Below are 6,924 nucleotides of genomic sequence, written 5' to 3' on the forward strand. Positions count from 1 at the left end.
TCTGGGAAGGCTTTCCACTAGATGTTGGAACATTGCTGCAGGGACTTGCTTCTATTCAGCCACAAGAGCTTTAGTGATGTTGGGCGATTTGGCCTGGCTCATGGTCAGCTTTGCAATTCATCCCAAAGGTGTTCGATGGAGTTAAGGTCAGGGCTCTGTGCAGGCCAGTCAAGTTCTTCCACACCGATATCAACAAACCATGTCTGTATGGACCTCGCTTTATGCACAGGGTTACTGTCATACTGGAACAGGAAAGGACCTTCCCCAAACTCTTGCCACAAAGTTGGAAGCACAGAATCGTCTAGACTGTTATTGTATGCTGTAGTGTTAACATTTCCCTTCACTAAAGGGCCAAGTCCGAACCATGAACAACAGCCCCAGACCGTTATTCCTCTTCCACCAAACTTTACAGTTGGCACTATGTATTTGGGCATGTAGCGTTCTCCTGGCAACCGCCAAACCCAGATTAGTCCTTCGGACTGCCAGATGGTAAAGAGTGATTCATCACTCCAGGGAACACTCTTTCACTGCTCTGGAATCCAATGGTGGCGAGCTTTACTCCACTCCAGCCGATGCTTGGCATTGCGCATGGTGATTTTAGGCTTGTGTGCGGCTGCTAGGCCATGGAAACCAATTTCATGAAGCTCCAAACAAACAGTTCTTGTGCTGAAGTTATTTCCTGGGGCAGTTCTGAAGTTGGTAGTGAGTGTTGCAAGAACTGTTTGTTTGGAGCTTCTAGTGAGTTTGTGAGGCCTACCCCTTCGCTCTTGAGGCGTTGTTTCTTCTAGATGTTTCCACTTCCACTTCACACTTCACAATTACAGTATTTACAGTTGAGGGCAGGAATTTTACAAACTGTTTTGTTGAAAAGGTGGCATTCTATGATGGTGCCACGTTGAAAGTCACTGAAGTCTTCAGTGTGGCCATTCTACTGCCAATGTCTGTCTATGGAGATGGCATGGCTGTGCGCTCGATTTTATACACTGTCAGCAACAGCCAAATCCATATAAATAGCCAAATCCACTCATTTGAATGGGGTGTCCACATACTTTTGTATATACAGTACACGTCAAAAGTTTGGACACACCTACTATTTCAAGGGTTTTTCTTTATCCCTTCTACATTGTAGAAAAATAGTGAAGACATCAAAACTATTAAATAACACATGGAATCATGTAGTAACCAAAAAAGTGTTAAACAAATGAAAATATATTTAATATTTGAGATTCTTCATAGTAGACACCCTTTGAATTGATGACAGCTTTGCACACGCTTGGCATTCTCTCAACCAGCTTCATGACGTAGTCACCTGGAATGCATTTCAATTAACAGGTGTGCCTTGTTAAAAGTTAATTTGGGGAATATCTTTCCTTCTTAATGCGTTTGAGCCAATCAGTTGTGTTGTGACAAGGTAGGGGTGGCATACAGAAGATGGCCCTATTTGGTAAAAGACCAACTCCATATTATGGCAAGAACAGCTCAAAGAAGCAAGGAGAAATGACAGTCCATAATTACTTTAAGACAGGAAGGTCAGTCAATACGGAACATTTTTCAAACATTTCTAGAATTTCTTTAAGTGCAGTCGCAAAAACCATCAACCGCTATGATGAAACTGGCTCTCATGGGGACCGCCACAGGAAAGGGTGCAATGCAAATAGTCTGCGTAGCCATTTGATTAGATGTTCAGGAGTCTAATGGCTTGGGGGTAGAAGTTCTTTAGAAGCCTCTTGGACCTAAACGCTCCGGTACCGCTTTCCGTGCGGTAGCAGAGAGAACAGTCTATGACTAGGGTGGTTGGAGTCTTTGACAATTTTTAGGGCCTTCTTCCTCTGGCACCGCCTGGTATAGAGGTCCTGGACGGCAGGAAGCTTGGCCCGAGTGATGTGGGCCGTACGCACTACCTTCTGTCGTGCCTTGCGGATGGAGGCCGAGCAGGCAGTGATGCAACCAGTCAGGTTGCTCTCGATGGTGCAGGTGTAGAACCTTTTGAGGATCTGAGGACCCATGCCAAATCTTTTCAGTCTCCTGAGGGGGAATAGGTTTTGTCGTGCCCTCTTCACAACTGTCTTGGTGTGCTTGGACCAGTTTGTTGGTGATGTGGACACCAAGGAACTTGAAGCTTTCAACCTGCTCCACTACAGCCCTGTCAATGAGAATGGGGGCGTGCTTGGTCCTCTTTTTCCTGTAGTCCACAATCATCTCCTTTGTTTTGATCATGTTGAGGGAGAGGTTGTTGTCCTGGCACCACATGGCCAGGTCTCTGACCTCCTCCCTATATGCTGTCTCGTCGTTGTTGATGATCAGGCCTACCACTGTTGTGTCATCAGCAAACCTAATGATGGTGTTGGAGTCGTCCCTGGCCTTGAAATCATGAGTTAACAGGGAGTACAGGAGGGGACTAAGTAGGCACCCCTAAGGGGCCCCCGTGTTGAAGATCAGTGTGGTGCATGTGTTGTTACCTACCCTTACCACCTGGGGGTAAGTCCAGGTTCCAGTTGCAGAAGAAGGTGTTTAGTCCCAGGGTTCTTAGCTTAGTGATGAGCTTCGAGGGTACTATGGTGTTGAACGCTGAGCTGTAGTCAATGAACAGCATTCTGATACAGGTGGGAAAGGGCAGTGTGGAGTGCAATATAGATTACATCATCTGTGGATCTGTTGGAGCGGTATGCAAATTGGAGTGGGTCTAGTTTTTCCTGGGATAATGGTGTTGATGTGAGCCATGACCAGCCTTTCAAAGCACTTCGTGGCTATAGACATGAGTGTTACGGTTCGGTAGTCATTTAGGCAGGTTACCTTAGTGATCTTCGGCACAGGGACTATGGTGGTCTGCTTGAAAGATGTTGGTATTACAGACTCCGACAGGGAGAGGTTGAGAATGTCAGTGAAGACACTTGCCAGTTGGTCAGTGCATGCTCAGAGTACACATCCTGGTAATCTGTCTGGCCCTGCGGCTTTGTGAATGTTGACCTGTTAAAAGGTCTTACACTCAGCTGCGGAGAGCGTGATAACACAGTCGTCCGGAACAGCTGATGCTCTCATGCATGTTTCAGTGTTACTAGCCACAAAGCGATCATAGAAGTAATTTAGTTTGTCTGGTAGGCTCGTGTCCCTGGGCAGCTCTCGGCTGTGCTTCCCTTTGTAGTTTGTAATAGTTTGCAAGCCCTGCCACATCCGACGAGCGTCGGAGCCGGTGTAGTACGATTCGATCTTAGTCCTGTATTGACGCCTTGCTTGTTTGATGGTTCGTCAGAGGGCATAGCGGGACTTCTTATAAGCTTCCGGGTTAGAGTACCGCACCCTTGAAAGCGGCAGCTCTACTACCCTTTACCTCAGTGTGGATGTTGCCTGTAATCCATGGCTTCTGCTTGGGGTATGTACGTACAGTCACTGTGGGGACAATGTTATCGATGCACGTATTGATGAAGCCAGTGACTGATGTGGTGTACTCCTCAATTCCATCGGAACAATCCCGGAACATATTCCAGTCTGTGCTATCAAAACAGTCCTGTAGTTTAGCATCTGCTTCCTGACTGGTGTTTACTACTTAAATTTGAGCTTGTAAGCAGTAATCAGGAGGATAGAATTTTGGTCAGATTTGCCAAATGGAAGGCGTGGGAGACCTTTGTATGTGTCTCTGTGTGTGAGTAAAGGTGGTCTAGAGATTTTTCCCTCTGGGTGCATATTTAACATGCTAATGGAAATTAGGTCAAACGGATTTAAGTTTCCCTTCATTAAAGTTCCGGGCCACTAGGAACGCTGCCTCTGGACGAGGGTTTTCCTGTTTGCTTATGGCGGGATACAGCTCATTGAGTGCGGTCTTAGTGCCAGCATCGCTCTGTGAAGGTATGTAAGAAAGCTACGAAAAATACAGAGGTAGATAGAGTATCTCATGATAAGCTGTCGACCACACTACCTCAGGCGAGCAAAACCTCAAGACCTACTTAGATATCGTGCACCAGCTGTTGTTTACAAATATACATAGACCGCCACCCCTTGTCTTACCAGAGGCTGCTGTTCTGTCCTGCCGATACACTGTATAACCCGCCAGCTGTATGTCATCATGTCGTCGTTCAGCCACGACTCTGTGAAACATAAGATATTACAGTTTTTAATGTCCCGTTGGTAGGATATACTTGCTTTTAGTTCGTCCAATTTATTACCCAGCGATTGTACATTGGCCAATAGTACAGATGGCAACGGCAGATTAGCGACTTGTCGGCGGATCTTCACAAGGCACATGGATCTTCTTCCTCAAAATCTGTTCCGTCGCTATCTCCAACAAGTGACAGGAAGGAGGGCTTGTTCCGGTGTCTGGAGTAAATCCCTCTTTTCCGACTCATTAAATATACATTCTTTGTCCAGTTCAAGGTGAGTAATCATAAGAGACGGTAGCAGCAGCATTATTTACAAAATAAGTTGCAAACAACACGGTAAAACAAACAAATTAGCATGTTCGGCTAAGAGCCAATAAAACGGCAGCCATCTTCTCCGGCACCATCTAAACAAGCCTTCATGGTTGAATTGCTGCAAATAAACCCCTACTAAAGGACACCAATAATAAGAAGAGAATTGCTTGGGCCAAGAAACACAAGCAATGGACATTAGACCGGTGGAAATCTGTACTTTGGTCTGATGAGTCCAAATGTGAGATTTTTGGTTCCAACCGCTGTCTTTGTGAGACGCAGAGCAGGTGAATGCATGATCTCCGTATGTGTGGTTCCCACTGTGAAGGATAGAGGAGGAGGTATGATGGTGTGGGGGTGCTTTGCTGGTGACACTGTCTTATTTATTTAGAATTCAAGGCATACTTAACCAGCATGCCCATCACAGTATTCTGCAGCGATATACCATCCCATCTGGTTTGCGCTTAGTGGGACTATCATTTGTTTTTCAACATGATAATGACCCAACTCACCTCCAGGCTATGTAAGGGCTATTTGACCAAGAAGGAGAGTGACAAAGTGCTGCATCAGATGACCTGGCCTTCATAATCATACAACCTCAACCCAATTGAGATGGTTTGGGATGGGTTGGACTGCAGAGTGAAGGAAAAGCAGCCAACAAGTGCTCAGCATATGTGGGAACTCTTTCAAGACTGTTGGAAAAGCATTCCAGGTGAAGCTGGTTGAGAGAATGCGCGTGCAAAGCTGTCTTCAAGGCAAAGGGTGGCTACTTTGAAAAATCTCAAATCTCAAATATATTTTTATATTTTTTATTTGTTTAACACTTTTTTGGTTACTACATGATTCCCATACAGTGGGGAGAACAAGTATTTGATACACTGCGGATTTTGCAGCTTTTCCTACTTACAAAGCATGTAGAGGTCTGTAATTTTTATCATAGGTACACTTCAACTGTGAGAGATGGAATCTAAAACAAATATCCAGAAAATCACATTGTATGATTTTTAAATAATTAATTTGCATTTTATAGCATGACAAATATTTGATACATCAGAAAAGCAGAACTTAATATTTGGTACAGAAACCTTTGTTTGCAATTACAGAGATCATATGTTTCCTGTAGTTCTTGACCAGGTTTGCACACACTGCAGCAGGGATTTTGGCCCACTCCTACATACAGACCTTCTCCAGATCCTCTAGGTTTCGGGGCTGTCGTTGGGCAATACGGACTTTCAGCTCCCTCCAAAGATTTTCTATTGGGTTCAGGTCTGGAGACTGGCTAGGCCACTCCAGGACCTTGAGATGCTTCTTACGGAGCCACTCCTTAGTTGCCCTGGCTGTGTGTTTCGGGTCGTTGTCATGCTGGGAGACCCAGCCACGACCCATCTTCAATGCTCTTACTGAAGGAAGGAGATTGTTGGCAAAGATCTCGCGATACATGGCCCCATCCATCCTCCCCTCAATACGGTGCAGTCGTCCTGTCCCCTTTGCAGAAAAGCATCCCCAAAGAATGATGTTTCCACCTCCATGCTTCACAGTTACTAATGGTTTTCTTTGAGACTGTGGTCCCAGGTCTCTTCAGGTCATTGACCAGGTCCTGCCGTGTAGTTCTGGGCTGATCCCTCACCTTCCTCATGATCATTGATGCCCCACGAGGTGAGATCTTGCATGGAGCCCCAGACCGAGGGTGATTGACCGTCATCTTGAACTTCTTCCATTTTCTAATAATTGCGCCAACAGTTGCCTTCTCACCAAGCTGCTTGCCTATTGTCCTGTAGCCCATCCCAGCCTTGTGCAGGTCTACAATTTTATCCCTGATGTCCTTACACCCTCTCTGGTCTTGTCCATTGTGGAGAGGATTGAGTGTGTGGACAGGTGTCTTTTATACAGGTAACGAGTTCAAACAGGTGCAGTTAATACAGGTAATGAGTGGAGAACAGGAGGGCTTCTTAAAGAAAAACTAACAGGTCTGTGAGAGCCGGAATTCTTACTGGTTGGTAGGTGATCAAATAAGTTCTGCTTTTCTGATGTATCAAATACTTATGTCATGCAATAAAATGCAAATTAATTACTTAAAAATTATACAATGTGATTTTCTGGATTTTTGTTTTAGATTCCGTCTCTCACAGTTGAAGTGTACCTATGATACAAATTACAGACCTCTACATGCTTTGTAAGTAGGAAAACCTGCAAAATCTGCAGTGTATCAAATACTTATCCTCCCCACTGTATGTGTTTTATTTCATAGTTTTGATGTCTTCACTATTATTCTACAATGTAGAAAATAGTAAAAATACAGAAAAACCCTTGAATGAGTAGGTGTGTCCAAACTTTGACTGGTACTGTATAGTGTATCAATTTTTAGCTTATGTGATGCCACACGCCAAATATATTTGAATAATGTGCAATCCTGGTTGCTATTTAAATATGACATGTGCAATGACGCCAGAACTGAACTGGAAAACAAACGGCCATTGAGATGACACATCAGTGGTTGCACCTCCAAAACCACATTCATTCC

This window comes from Oncorhynchus nerka, linkage group LG21 (genome assembly GCF_034236695.1).
Source record: "Oncorhynchus nerka isolate Pitt River linkage group LG21, Oner_Uvic_2.0, whole genome shotgun sequence".
NCBI classification, from domain to species: domain Eukaryota; kingdom Metazoa; phylum Chordata; class Actinopteri; order Salmoniformes; family Salmonidae; genus Oncorhynchus; species Oncorhynchus nerka.